Consider the following 16323-nt stretch of genomic DNA (forward strand, 5'->3'; position numbering starts at 1 on the left):
AAGTGTTGTCACACCATACAATACTCACGATCTCTGAAGAGTTGTCTTTCAGACAAATATGGCCTTAATGAAATCATTATGGGAATGCCTGATTTACACTCATTGCCCCCTGTTAATTTTCCGTTTATGCAAGAAATAAAAATGTTCCACACTAAAGGTATAAAGGAAAAACCTAAGCTATTTTCTACTTAAATAATGGAAGTGAATAATAAGAAAGCTCCTTGCCTCTAATTCAGGCATGTTAGAGCTAAAAAGTCCTACTGGTGTGAGACAGATGCCTTGAAGCAAGATGGTGGAAAAAACAGAGTGATGTATTTAAAGTAAGGCAATTATAATTCCAAAGTTTGAACAATGCAGCATGTAATGGTCAATGAAGAAATAAAGCAAGCTCTTCAAATAATCTCTGTAAAAAAATAACTGAATTTTTCATCTAAAGCATAGTTATCACTTACTAAATGAGTGGCAATAATGAGTGAGCAATAGGATTGGTGAGCCCACTTCTAGTCTAATGAACAATATACAAGAACACATTATTATGTTACTGATTAGTATCAATGCATTCAGCAAAAAACAATATTACTTCTCTTGTCAAACTATGCAGGCTATTGCACGTTTATCTTTGTCACCACCCCACGATGAACAGATAAAGAACATGCATACTTGTTGTCAGGGCCTATCCTTTACATTGTGCATGGCAGGGTGTGAGAAACAGGTTTGTTGGTTTAGGGGGTTGAAACCCAACCGAAGCAACAGACGCATTCTTTGTCAGGGTGAACCACAAAAGTCCTTAAATTAACCTGTGCTTAACACCGTAGTAGTGTGGCATAAAAGCAGTCAGGCTTCACTCCAAGGCAATGTGTATAGTATTTATACTGCACTTAAACCATAATAAAGTGAAAGCACAACACCACCCCTAATTACAATATAGAGTACATTTTAATAAATGTTTGGACACCAACATCCCAAAAATCCAATCACTAGAACCAGAGTTATGAATATTTAAATTGTTAAGTGAAAAATAGCACCCAAAAGATCAAAGTGCCAAACGTGCACATCTAGTCATGCAAGACCGGTGCAAAGTTCAAAGTTACAATGGCAGGCTTGGGGCATGTTTTAAGGGGCTACTTAAGTGGGTGCCACAATAAGTGCTGCAGGCCCACTAGTAGCCATCAATTTACCAGCCATGGGCATTACAGTATATAGTATACCACTTAAAAGTAAATTAAATATGCCAACCAGGTGTAAGGCAATTTTACAATTTTCACAAGCAATTTAGCACTGGTTAACAGTGGTAAAATGCACAGAGTCCAAAGGACAATTAAAACTAATTTAGCAAAGCAAGGGGAAGAAGGTGAAAACGTTGAGAGAAGTCAGCCCTAAAGATGACAGGTTAACAGAGGTCTACGTTTGATTACTAAACCTGCCTATTCCACATAATATAGTTTATCATCATCTTCTACTGTACAAAATGGCATTAGTATGGACTTTTTGTGCACAATAAGTATATTGGTTGAGGCTATTGTTTATCACAAAAGTACATTGCATGTCATGAAAGTCAAGTACTGGTGTCCTCTGCCACTGACAGCTACTGCCCAATGAGAAATCATTGGGGTGTTGCCTAAAAAGGATGAAGGCCCTCACCCCCAAAAGCTGCATGCTTTATCATCAGGCCCCTCAAAGTGGTTCCCAAGGGTCCACATGGTGGGCCCCTTAACTCTTTACCAAAGGATATGTATCCATTCCTATCAGTGAGGTATGGAGGTCCTAATGAGTTAAAAATGTTCAAGGGAACAGAAGATGAATTGTATAGGTAATTTGTTTAGTACCTTCCTAGTACATGGGAAAAAGTATACTCAAAAACCTGCACAATATAGACCATCTGTGTATGGTCAAATGTTCTATTAAAAATGAGATGAGCTGTATCTTGCAATGGGATGAGAAATTGCTTGATTTCTGTCCAAGATGTCAGTGGTACAGAGCTGACTCTCTGCTGATCAGAGACCACTGCTGCCTTCTGGATGAAAAGCAAGATGGAAACGCTGCCTCTAGAACCATTGATGTATGAAAGGATTTGATGAATGTTTCATCCTCATAGAAGAGAGGAGATTAGATTGTCAGCCCTGACTGGGGGAAGAGACATGCCAGGATCTGCTTGGGCAGTCTGCCATGGTTGAATAAAAGAGTAGCATATTGCTTGCAAAAAAAGACAGCAGAACCTGAGCCCTCTGTGGGGTAGGTATTGACAGAGGCCTTCATGCCCTCACCCAAAAAAGCAAGCAAAAAAGGACCAACCAAGGCTGTGTATTCAACGGATGAGTGCTGGGACCACACTGGTGCAATACACAAGATGGTGTGGGTTACCCCATACGTTCAGCTGAAGGAGGACTGTGTGGGGAGACTAGGACCGATGATGGCCCAGTCACACTGTTAGACCAGCACCCCCAGGACTGCTAACACAGACAGCACTTGTCTCCTGGAATGCATGGTTAGTTTGGGGAGGTTACAAAGGTCAAGACAATGGAGCCTAAATTGGGAGGATACTCCCAAGCACTTGAATGAGTGAAATAAATAACTGTTACATTGCGCATCAGCTGTCCATTGAGACATACCAGCTATTAAAGTTAGGCAGGTCTGCTGTAGCTGCTTTCTTCACTAGCTAAAAAGAAATGTCTTTAGCTGTGTTTTTTAAACTAGCTTCTGAACAGGTGGATCTACGTGCTACTGGTAGGTAATTCTTTTGCAGCCAAAAATATAAATGAACAACCACTTTTTCTGGAAAGACAATCTTAGGTACTTTGAGAAGATGGAAGTCTGAGGAATGCAGTGTTCTCTCATGGTAGTAAAGCATCTATTTGTTTCTGAGATATTGCAAGACCCTGTTGAACAAGGTCCTGTGCTTCAACATTAGGCATTTGAAGATGAAGCACTTTTATACTGGAAGTCTGTATAAATGCCTCAGCTGAGGGGCAACTGCCTACCTTCTAGGGATATTACATATTAATTAGGCAGCTTCCTTCTGGATAACCTGCTGTATCAGAGTAGCCAGATGTCTGAGATACAGTACACTGGCATAGTCTAACCTTGCTGTATCAGCTGCTGTAATGAGTATATATATATATATATATATATATATATATATATATATATATATATATATTAATAATAGATTTTCACATATGGTCTGGGAAAATTTGCAAAATGTTCCTTAGAAGCCTCAGCTGAGTAAAGCACATAAAAACTGAACCAAGGAACAAACGCTGATGCAATTTCCTGAACGGGAGGACCACTGATGAAAACAGCAATCTGGGACTGACATCTTAAGCTAAGTAGAATCACCTATTGAGCACTGACCAGACCTATGACCAGAACAGAGAGAAGTGCTGCTCCCCACTGGCCTCAATCTTACTGTGAGCACCCTGATTTTCTATGCCTCCCAATGATTGTGGAGCAAATCAGATTCCAATGCACAAGTTTTTTCACACAGAAGCATGGGGATATGTGACCCCCCTCTGGTTCAATCCTGCTAGAACAGTGATAAACACTCTCACTGAGGAAGGGCTTAGAGCATGTCCAGCTGAAATAAGGTACAAATTGGCAAACGTATTTGCTCATGGCCTAGCACAATTAAGATGACACATTGAAAGGAACATTGCTGAGAGCAAAATTGACTTATAATCTATGGAAAAGAGATTTAGATGACCAAGTGCCAGCTATGAAATACAGCAGAGTCAGACCAACTAGTAATTCCCATCACCTGTCATCTTAGGTCCCAGACCAAATAGCAGCTGAAAAAATGTGAGGTTCTCGAAAACCCAGGAGACAATATTGTACCAGGAATGTGTAAGAGGGAAACAATGCCAAAGACAAAGGGTAAATGTGTTCTGAAACTCTTTGAAGACATTCTGTAGTTAGAACCAAATTTTCATATGGGGATTGCAACAGCTCACTGAGTGGGTAGGAAGCAAGAAATAATAAGGGGACATCAAAAAGACTTAGTCAAAATTTCATCTCTTGAAAGAGAAAATAATGATCAATGCTTGCTCTTTGAAAAAGATCACGCACCAAGAGAACAAGGTATCCCAAGATCTGGCAGCTGCAACACTATAGAAAAGATGCTACTACAGGGATGTGATGCAAAAGCTCTCTAAATTGAAGCTGATAGGAATGGAAATGATTACTTTGTCAATGAAAGAAAAGAACACCATTCTTTGCGAGCAGACTAATAATGACAGGAAATATGAGTCAGACAACCTCCTCATATCACAATGCATTTCCAGGTCTGTAAGAAAACCAGCAAATTTGCCTCACAGCCAGAGACACACCTACACAAAGATGATAAGGGTCTTCTAGTGACTGGTAAGAGACATTGAAGAACTGTTCCTCAGGGTAATTAGAGGGAGGGAGGCTGCCATGCTGCCATGCCATGCACCTAATTATTGTAAAAGAGATCATGAGTAAGGGAGAGACTTTAAATAGTGCCCTGGATGTCATATATACCTATGTCAAGAGCAACATTGAATTCAGTGACTACTATAATTTGAAAACGAACTGGTCCAGGATAACCCACAAATCAAAAGTTATTTGGCAAGGTATGTGAAAATACCCCTTTTTTGTGTGGTTACCATAATTGTTTGCTGAATTTTACTGCTGGTAGAAGAATTGAAGAAGAACTGAACCTGCCAAAGCCAACACGACTTTCTGGATCTGTGAAATAATAGAAGAACGACTGTATCTGCCATTTGAGACTAGTGAGGAGACCTAAAGGGCTAGCGCTGGGTCCACTTGTGGCCAACAAAAAGATGTGGACTCCAAGAGCCAGTTGGCTGATTTTCTGGGTCACTAGAGAGACACAACAAGATGCAAGAGGCTTTTTCATGAAGTGGTCAGCTGACCAGTAGCATCTGGACCTGGACTCTACTTTGTTGCTGATATCTGCCCGACACCCTGGAAGTGTGCTCCATTAGTTGTTTGGACACCAGAAGAAAGCTTGGAAACTTTTCAAAATGTTTCCTCCAGAGCTTCAGCAGAATGCACCAGAAACAGTATCTGACCCACGATTCCAGTGAGTCAGATTTGATTTTAGGTTGGTTTCACTTAAATGTCCGAACAACTAAGAAAAATGACTAAGTCCCATTCCACGTTAGGCCTTGTAAAAGATTAAGTGAGAAATCTCCAAATCTCCAGGGTGCCAGAGGGACCAACCTGCTTCAGATATCCAGCCTTTGGGTCCACAACAGCAGCTACAATTTCAGCGGGATCCCCACGTGGGGAAGATTTATTTCCTCCAAAAGTGACCTAAGTCCTATTCTGTGTTTGAGATTAGAAACTTTTTTGACTACTTGACTTTCGGACATTCACCAGGTCCAATACACTTGGTGTACCTGAACCAGGCTCCATCACTGTTGGCCTGAAAATGCACCCTAGTCCTAGCCTACCACATCCATTGACTTATATTGAGCATTTTATTTTCCTTGGCGCTTTTGCCTCTTACATCTTTCAAAATTTGCATCTCTGGTTCCAGTTATTCATTTTTTTTATTTTAGTGTCATTTTTCCTTATTTTGTTTTTCTCTCTACTAATAAATTGGAGTGGGATTTTTATTGCATTGTGTCTCTGACTTTATAGCTGTTTTGGTACTTCTAAATGTTTCACACATTTTCTTAAGTTAAGCCTATCTACTCTGTACCATAGCTACCAGGGCTTGAGCTCAGGTTTAATTACTGAATCCTATAACTGGACCTAACAGGTTAGTGACTTTATTACTTGTGGTACACTTCTACCCACCCCAAATAATAATTCATTTTCTTACCCAGGGTAAATTAGAATAATGGAATGCCCCAACATTAATATATGACAAGTTTTGCTTTTAATTAGCAGCTTGGTTGGGAAAGAGTTTTTTGTTAGATTACTCAGGCTTCACCTATACATTCAACAAGCAAATGAAGAGCAATGGAGGAATTGATAGTGGCACTTGAGAATTCATGCTCATTTCTTTAAACATAACAGGCATAAGCGCCCCAGATCAAAAGAAAAAACAAAAGCCCTGATTCACAATGGTAATCTGGCAGACAATGCATCAATAGTTTTCCATGCAGGGAAGGCTTTGCGTCGAATTCTGGGGCGTGGACTTGGATCCTCCTCGGGTTGCGGGGTTTTTGGACACCCCGGAGACGATGCGGAGAAATCCTGGGCGTGCAGGCTGAAGTCACAGGGGCTGCATTGATCCGTTGGGCGATGCGTGAAAATTTCTGTCTCACAGAAGGCGCTGTGTCAATTCTTCCCGCAGGAAGTCGGACTGTGTTATTTCGGCTCAGCTTTGCATCAATCCAGTGGGCTGAGCGTTGAAGTTCCGGTCGCAATGCAGGAACTGCATCGATTTCCTCTTGAGGAGCCGGACTGTTGTTCCTGTTCGGCATGCAGTGATTTTCTCCCCGCGATGCAGGCTGTGTGTCGAATTTTCACTGCACAAGGAGTTCTTTTGCAGGATGAAGTCTTTTTGGTCCTGAGACTTCAAGGAACAGGAGGCAAGCTCTATCCAAGCCCTTGGAGAGCACTTCTTAGCAGAGCCAGAGGGCAGCAAGGCAGCACGGCAACAGCAGGGCAGCAGTCCTTTGCAGAAAAGCAGTCAGGTGAGTCCTTTGGGCAGCCAGGCAGTTCCTCTTGGCAGGTTGCATGTTCTGGTTCTGGGTTTCTTCTCCAGTGGTATCTTGTCGAGAAGTGTCCGAGTTGGTAGGGTCAGAGGCCCTGTTTAAATACCCAAATGTGCCTTTGAAGTGCGGGAGACTTCAAAGAGTGGCTTAGAAGTGCACTAGGTACCATTTCAGTTCCATCCCGTCTGCCAGGGTCCCAGTTGGGGGTTTGGCAGTCCATTGTGCGAGGGCAGGCCACTGTCCTTTGACATGTAAGTGTCAGGCCCTCCACCCTCACAGCCCAGGAAGACGCATTCAGTATGCAGATATGTGCAGGTGTGACTCAGTGTTAGAAATGGGGTCTTTGGTTGGCAGTCAAGTTACCCCCTTTTGAAGCAAGGACTCTCACTTTAGTCAGGGTATAAGAGAATCACCTTCAGCTAATTCCTGCTTACCCCCTTGGTAGCTTGGCACAAGCAGCAGGCTTAACTTCAGAGTGCTAGGTGTAAAGTATTTGTACCAACACACACAGTAACTCAAATGAAAACACTACAAAATGACCCAACACAGGGTTAGAAAAATAGCGAATATTTATCTAAACAAAACAAGACCAAAACGACAAAAATCCCCAATACACAAGGCTAGTTATCAATTAAAAACCAAAAAGAGTCTTCATGTAATTTTAAACACAACGCTAACACTGTTAGCGTGAAAATGTACCTGGGGTGCGTCAAAAATAACCGGCACGGGTGAGTATGCATCAAAAAGGGGCTTGCGATGCGTCGATTTCACTCACAAGCGAGATCTTGCGCTGTTCTCCTTTCGCAGGGTCAGGCGTGTTGTTTCTTCTCTCCACAGGAGATCGATGCATCGATCCAGTCAGCACTCTTGGGTCTGAGCAGGCCTTGCGTTGTTTTTACATGCCCAGCGGTGTTTGCATCAGAAATCCAGCCTCACAGTGATCCAAAACCCACGCAGCACGGGTTGCGATCTCACCAGCCTCTGTCGGTGATGCTGCACATCGTTACTCCAGCTCCGTGCGGCGATTCTTCGGTCGCGTTACAGGGGAGCATCGATTTTCAGCCGCAGATCTGAGTTGCGTCAATCTTTTCCTGCACAGCGTTCTGTGGGTGGATTTCTTCCTCTTAGGCTGCCAGCTTCTCCTTTCAGGGTCCCAGGAACTGGATGGGCACCACAGGGCAGAGTAGAAGTTCTCCAGAGACTCCAGGTGCTAGCATAGAGAAGTCTTTGCTGTCCATGAAACTCCAAACACCAGAAGGCAAGCTCTAAATTAAGCCCTTGGAGATCTTCACAAGATGGAAGGCACACAAAGTCCAGTCTTTGCCCTCTTACTCTGGCAGAAGCAGGAATTGCAGGATAGCTCCACAAAGCACAGTCACAGGCAGGGCAGCTCTTCTTCCTCAGCTCTTCAGCTCTTCTCTAGGCAGAGGTTCCTCTTGGTTTCCAGACGCGTTCTAAAGTCTGTGGTTTTGGGTGCCCTTCTTATACCCAATTTCTCCTTTGAAGTAGGCCTACTTCAAAGTAAAGTCTCTTTTGAATGTGAAATCCTGCTTTGCCCAGGCCAGGCCCCAAACACTCACCAGGGGGTTGGAGACTGCATTGTGTGAGGGCAGGCACAGCCCTTTCAGGTGTAAGTGACCACTCCTCAACTCCCTCCTAGCACAGATGGCTCATCAGGAAATGCAGACTACACCCCAGCTCCCATTGTGTCACTGTCTAGCGTGAGGTGCAACCAGCCCAACTGTCAAACTTACCCAGACAGGGAATCCACAAACAGGCAGGGTCGCAAAATGGTATAAGCAAGAAAACTCCCTTTCTGAAAGTGCCATTTTCAAACACACAGGGCCTGATTACAACTTTGGAGGAGGTGTTAATCCGTCCCAAAAGTGACGGTAAAGCCGTATTACGAGTCCATTATATCCTATGGAACTCGTAATACGGCTGGTGGTATATCAGGCCCACAGTCTTAAAATCAACTTTACTAAAAGATGTATTTTTAACTTGTGAGCTCAGAGACCCCAAATTCCACATGTCCATCTGCTCCCAAAGGGAATATACACTTTAATCAGATTTAAAAGTACCCCCCATATTGAGAGGGACAGGCCTTGCAACAGTGAAAAACAAATGTAGCAATATTTCACTGTCAGGACATATAAAAAAAACACTACTATATGTCCTACCTTAACCATACACTGCACCCTGCCCTTGGGGCTAACTAGGGCCTACCTTAGGGGTGCCTTACATGTAAGAAAAGGGAAGGTTTAGGCCTGGCAAGTGGGTACACTTGCCAAGTCGAATTTACAGTTAAAACTGCACACACAGACACTGCAGTGGCAGGTCTGAGACATTATTACAGAGCTACGTATGTGGGTGGCACAACCAGTGCTGCAGGCCCACTAGTAGCATTTGATTTACAGGCCCTGGCACCTCTAGTGCACCTTACTAGGGACTTACTAGTAAATCAAATATGCCAATCATGGATAAACAAATTACATACAATTTACACAGAGAGCATATGCACTTTAGACTGGTTAGCAGTGGTAAAGTACTCAGAGTTCAAAAGCCAACAGCAACAGGTCAATAAAAATAGAAGGCAGGAAGCAAAAAGATTGGGGATGACCCTGCATAAACTCAAAAGTCTAACACAGAGCATCCAGTGTTTGGGGTTGTCTGAGTGAAATGCACAAGGGAGGTGTCAACTAACCTAGCCAGATGTGGATTGTAAGGCACACAAGGATTTAAGTGTAGAGAAATGCTCACTTTCTAAAAGTGGCATTTCTAGAATAGCAATATTAAATTCAACTTTACCAATAAGCAGGATTTTCTATTACCATTCTGGTCATACTAAATATGACCTGGTTACTCCTTTCAGGTCAGAATCTACCACTCAAACAGTATATGAGGGTAGCCCTAATGCTATCCCATGAAAGGAGCAGGCCTCACAGTAGTGTAAAATGAATTTAGGAGTTTTACACTTCTAGGACATATAGAACACACATGTTCATGTCCTGCCTATTACCTACGTAGCATCCTGCCCTATGGGCTACCTAGGGCCTACCTTAGGGGTGACTTATATGTAGAAAAAGAGGAGTTTAAGGCTTGGCAATTACTTTCAAATGCCAAGTCGAAGAGGCAGTGAAACTGCACACACAGGCCCTGCTGTGGCAGGCCTAAGACATGGTTCGGAGGCAACTTATGTGGGTAGCACAATTAGTGCTGCAGCCCACTAGTAGCATTTAATTTACAGGCCCTGGGCACATGTAGTGCACTTGACTAGGGACCTTCAAGTAAATTAAATGAGCCAATTGGGTAGGAGGCAATGTCACCATGTTTTAAGGAGAGAGCACATGCACTTTAGTACTGATTAGCAGTGGTAAAGTGCGCTGAATCCTAAAGCCAGCAAAAATGAGGCCAGAAAAAGAGAAGGCGGAAGGCAAAAGATTTGGGGGTGACCCTGCAAAACTACCATTTCCAACAAAGGTGTTGCCACAGCTAATCGCAGATTGAACTGGAAATTTAATCCAGGTTTGGTAAGCGACACTTGATTTAGAGTATAACTAATGCAAGGCATCCAACACTATTTTGCAAAACATAACCCCCAAGATACCACCCTTAACAACAACTGGGATGTGCCTAAAGTCACCATTAGGGACCAAGCAGTTGTTCTAAATGCCTGAGATTAAAGGTCTGAACAGATACTAGAGATTAAATTGCTATAGAATTTTGAGTAGTTTGTGTGTACAAACAATGAGGTGCCCTCAAGAACATGAGATGAAGAATAAGCAATTCTGTGGGGGCCAACTGAGGTTACTGAAAACTAATAAAGCAGAGAAGGCACTACCGTGCTTAAAGCAAACCTTCTATGAAAATTGCATTAAAGCAGATCAACTAATATGATTAAGTGCCCATAGACTTAAAGGGTACATTACACAATAAGAGTATCAGGTAGACTCACAGTTTCTTAACCCCCTTTGTAGCCAAGGACGTAATGGTTACGTCCTTGCCTACGCTAGTGCTTCCCCCATGAGCCTCGCCTCAGCACCCTCAGGGAAGGGATATAAGGAGAATCGTTTCCCCTTCCACCCCTGCCCCCCGACCTCCCCCATGGTGCCTGACCTCATCAGAGGTCTCCCCTAGCACGGATCGGATGAGAAATGAAAAGCATTTCTCCTCCGATCAAATGGAGGGGGCGAGAGAGGCATGAAAGGAGAGGAAAGGCCTTTCCTCTCTTTTCATGTCTTTCTCAGCATTTCTGCTGCCCAATCGCAATGCGATCAGGCAGCAGAAATGCGCACTAGACACCAGGGAGTTTTTTTTGTGTGTAATTGAATGAGGGGAGCGGGACCTTGAGCAAGGGCCACTCCCCAGGGGGGGAAGTATTTTTAGGCCATTTCGGTCCCCCCTGGGGGCAGATCGGCCTATTATAATTAGGCCGATCTGCCACCGGGGCGGGGGGGGGGGGCAGAAACCACTAGACACCATGGATATAATTTTTATTTCAATTTTATTTTTTTGTATGTGCGGAGTGACCCCTTAGGTAAGGGTCACTCCCTTACCTAAGGGTAAACTACTTTTAGCCAATTTCTGCCCCCCTATTTTTATTAGGCAGAAACCACTGGACACCAGAGATTTTTTTTAAATTTATATTATTGAATGAGGGTAGGGGCCTCTTGTGCAAGGGCCGCTCCCCAGGGGGGCAAAATATTTTTAGGCCTTTTCCGCCCCCCCGGGGGAAGATCGGCCTATTATAATTAGGCCGATCTGCCCCCGGGAGGGCAGAAACCCCTAAACACCATGGATATATATATATGTTTTACTTCATTGTTTTATGTATGGGGAGCGACCTCTTAGGCAAGGGTCCCTCCGCTGGGGGGGAAAATGTATTTAGGCCATTTCATCTCCCCTTGGGGGCAGATCGGCTTATTTCTATTAGGCCAAACTGCCCCCGGCGGGGGGCAGAAACCACTTAGGCATCAGGGATTGGTTTGTGTGTATGTTTTGTTTTGGGGGGGCAGCCCCTTGGGCAAGGGTCGCTCCCCATGGGGGCACATTACTGTTGGCCATATCTGCCCACCTTAGGGGCAGATCGCCCTATTTTTGGAACGCCCATCTGCCAGAAAGCCCACCAGAGACCAGGGAAGATTTTGTTTTAAAAATAAGGGGTTGGGGGTATGGCCATACCCCAACCCCAAATAAATGTGGCCAAAGTTGTTTTGCTCACCAGTCGGCAGATGAGGCAATTACCCTCGATCCACACCCCGGGGGGACAGAAAGTCTTCTAGATGAAAGGGAATTTAAAAAAAACAATAGTGTGGTGGTGGCAACCAGTATGGGCATGGTTAAGCTCCCCCTCCAACTGAAGGGGGTAACCGTCTTTCAGCTCTCCCCCTGCACACTAAAACATCTTATCCCATGGCAAGCAAGAGGAAATTTGAATATTTGGGGTTTTGGTTTTACATTTGGGCCATGAGAGCTTGGCTAACTCTCAAAATCGTCCCACTTGGAATGGTGAGGGCTGCACTTTTTGGACTTTGGGACACTGTCATGTAGAAAAATCCACAGGACCTAGACAAATCTGAAAACTAAAAATCTGGGTGAGTCCAGGGTGGTAAGCTTCACATGCACCCCACACCATTTTCTTACCCACAATGCCCTGCAAACCGCCAACTTTGCTGGAAATCAGACATTTTTTCTGCATTTTTGTGATGGAACATTCCGGAATCTGCAGGAATCCACAAAAATCCTACCAACCAGCATTGTCTCATCTATACCAATAACAATTCTGCCCCACTTGTCAACCTAAAGATGTTTTTTTTTAAACTGCCCTTTTGGATCCGCTTTGGTGCCCCCTCAATTTCAACATGTCACAGGCACTTGGTCCACCTACACAAGTGAGGTATAATTTTTACCGAGAGACTGAGGGGAACGTTGGGTGGTAGGAAATGTATCCCGGTGCAGTGATCCCACACAGAAATGTAGGAACAATTTGATTTTCTAAGCTAAATTTGCGGTTTGCTGAGGATTCTGGGTAAGAAAACACTGGGGATCCACACAAGTCACATCTCTCTGGACTCCCTCGGGTGTCTAGTTTTCAGAAATGTCTGGTTTTGTTAGGTTTCCGTGTATGGCTGCTGAGCCCAGGACCAAAAACTCAGGTGCCCCCTGCAAAAACTGGCAGTTTTGTATTTGATAATTTTGATGTGTCCAGATAGTGTTTTGCGGCATTTCCTTTTGCGGGCACTAGGCGTACCCACACAAGCGAGGTACCATTTTTATCAGGAGACTTGGGGAAACGCTGGGTGGAAGAAAAGTTTTGGCTCCTCTAACATTCCAGAAATTTCTGTCAACGAAATGTGAGGAAAAAGTGTTTTGGGCCACATTTTAAGGTTTGCAAATGATTCTGGGTAACAGAACCTGGTTAGAGCCCCACAAGTCACCCCATCCTGGATTCCTCTAGGTGTCTAGTTTAATAAAATGCACAGATTTGGTAGGTTTCCCTTGGTGCCAGCTGAGCTAGAGGCTAAAATCCACAGCTTGGCACTTTGCAAAAAACAGCTTTGTTTTCTTTGGGAAAATGTGATGTGTCCATGTTGTGTTTTGGGGCATTTCCTGTCACGGGCGCTAGGCCTACCCACACAAGTGAGGTACCATTTTTATCAGAGACTTGGGGGCATGCTGGGTGGAAGGAAATTTGTGGCTTCTCTCAGATTCTAGATCTTTCTGTCAACAAAATGTGAGGAAAAAGTGTTTATTTGGCCAAATTTTGAGGTTTGCAAAGGATTCTGGTTAACACAACCTGGAGAGAACCCCACAAGTCACCCAATCCTGGATTCCTTTAGGTGTCTAGTTTCCAAAATCTACAGCTAGCGACTTTGCAAAAAACACGTCAGATTTCAATGTAAAAATGTGATGTGTCCATGTTGCGTTTCCTGTCGTGAGTACTAGGTCTACCCATGCAAGTGAGGTACCATTTTTATCAGGAGGCTTGGGGAAATACAGACTAGCAAAACAAGTGTTATTGCCCCTTGTCTTTCTCTACATTTTTCCTTCCAAATGTAAGACAGTGTGTAAAAAAGACGTCTATTCAAGAAATGCCCTGGTATTCACATGTTAGTATGGGCAGCCTAGAATTCAGAGATGTGCAAATAACCGCTGCTTCTCAACACCTTATCTTGTTCCCATTTTGGAAATACAAAGGTTTTCTTGATACCTATTTTTCACTCTTTATATTACAGCAAATTAATTGCTGTATACCCAGTATAGAATGAAAACCCATTGCAAGGTGCAGCTCATTTATTGGCTCTGGGTACCTAGGGTTCTGGGTGAACCTACAAGCCTTACATATACCAGTAAGTTCCACAGAGTAGCCCCCCTCAAAGAGTCCAGCAGACGTAATGGTATATTGCTTTCAAAAATCTAACATCGCAGGAAAAAGTTAAAGAGTAAAACGTGGAGAACAATTGTTGTTTTTTTGCCTCAATTTCAATATGTTTTTATTCAGCTGTTATTTTCTGTAGGAAAACCTTGTAGGATCTAACAAATTACCCCTTGCCAAGTTAAAATTTTTCTCAACTTCTCAGAAATGTTTAGCTTTATGGGATCCAGCATTGATTTCACGCTCATTTCTGTCACTAACTGGAAGGAGGATGAAAGCACAAAAAATATTAAAAATCGGGTATGTCCCAGTAAAATGTCAAGATTGTTTTGAAAAATTGGATTTTCTGATTCAAGTCTGCCTGTTCCTGAACGCTCGGAAGATGGTGATTTTAGCACAGTAAACCCTTTGTAGATGCCATTTTCAGGGAAAAAACCACAAGCCTTCTGCAGCCCTTTTTCCCATTTTGTTTTGTTTTTTAATTTTCTCTGTATTTTGGCTAATTTCTTGGTCTCCTTCAGGGGAACCCACAAAGTCTGGATACCTTTAGAATCCCTAGGATGTTGGGAAAAAAAGGACACAAATTTGGCATAGGTAGCTTATGTGGACAAAAACTTATGAGGGTCTAAGGGCGAACTGCCCCAAACAGCCAAAGAAAGGCTTGCCACCCGAGGGGGAAAATGCCTGGCAGCGAAGGGGTTAACAAAATAACACATATCCTCTGTTTTATTGAATATACATTGTTTAACCTTGGCAGGGCTCACAACTGTAATAAAGAATGAACTCTGTGAGAGCCTTGACACTAAATAAAATATATCCCAAAAACATCTTTATATGCAATAAATGATGGGTTCTTTATCCCCTTCTGTGCCGCGGACGTAATGGTTACGTCCTGCGGCACAGTGCTGCTGTGCCCAGGACGTAACCATTACGTCCTGGGCACACAGCCCAGAGGGAACGCTAGCGCTCCCTCTGTGGGGTTCCCCCCCACCCCCCCAAGGCATGGATGGAAGGGGAAGCCCTTCCCCTTCCACCCCCGAATCCCCCACCCCCTGTGACGTCAGCGCGCGCTGATTGTCACAGAGCCTCCTCCTATCGCGCTGGAAGCTCAGCTTCCAGTGCGATCGGAAGAGAAATGCTTTGCATTTCTCTTCCGATCACGTGGGGGAGGCCGAGAGAGGCTTCGAAGGGAAGGAATGTTATTTCCTTCCCTTTGAAGTCTCTCTCTGTGTTTTGGCAGCCAGACTGAAAGCAATCCGGCTGTCAAAACGCCCACTAGACACCAGGGATTTTATTTAAAAAATGAAATTGACATAAGGAAGCGACCCCTTGGGCAAGGGTCGCTCCGGGGGGGGGGGGCATTTTTTTTTAAGGCCTTTTCTGCCCCCCCTGGGGGCAGAAACCTCTAGGCACCAGGGATAAAAAAAAAAAATTTGTTTTGTTTTTGTTTCGTTTTTTGTTTTAGAGGTGGGGAGCGACCCCTTAGGCAAGGGTCGCTCCCATAGGGGGCAAATTATATTTAGGCCATTTCTGCCCCCCTTCGGGGCAGATTGGCATATTTTTATGAGGCCAATCTGCCCCCAAGGGGGACAGAAACCACTAGACACCAGGGAGTTTTTTTTTTGTTCGTAAATTTCACCTAAGGGGAGCGACCCCTTAGGCAAGGGTCATTCCCCTGGGGGGCACATTTTTTTTGGGCCATTTCTGCCCCCCCCGGGGGCAGATCGGCCTATTGTTATTAGGCTGATCTGCCCCCAGGGTGGCAGAAACCTCTAGGCACCAGGGCAATTTTTTTAAAAAAAATGTTGTTTGTTTGTTTTTTTACAGATGGGGAGCATCCCCTTAGGCAAGGGTCACTCCCCTGGAGGGGAAAATTGTATTTAGGCCATTTCTGCCCGCTTTGGGGGCAGATCAGCCGATTTTAGGTCAATCTGCCCCCAAGGGGGGCAGAAACCAATAGGCACCAGAGATCTGTTTTTTTGCGCCGTCACGCAAGACAAGGGTCGCTCCCCGGAGGGGTGGGGGGGAATGTATTTTAGGCCATTTCTCCCCCCCCTGGTGCCGGCTGAGCTAGAGGCCAAAATCCACAGGTAGGCACTTTGCAAAAAACACCTCAGTTTTCTATGAAAAAATGTGATGTGTCCACGTGTTTTGGGCCATTTCCTTTTGTGGGCGCTAGGCCCACCCACACAAGTGAGGTACCATTTGTATGGGGAGACTTGGGGGAACGATGGGTGGAAGGACATTTGTGGCTCCTCTCAGATTCCAGAACTTTCTGTTACCGAAATGAGAGGAAAA

Source organism: Pleurodeles waltl, chromosome 2_2 (genome assembly GCF_031143425.1).
Source record: "Pleurodeles waltl isolate 20211129_DDA chromosome 2_2, aPleWal1.hap1.20221129, whole genome shotgun sequence".
NCBI classification, from domain to species: Eukaryota; Metazoa; Chordata; class Amphibia; order Caudata; family Salamandridae; genus Pleurodeles; species Pleurodeles waltl.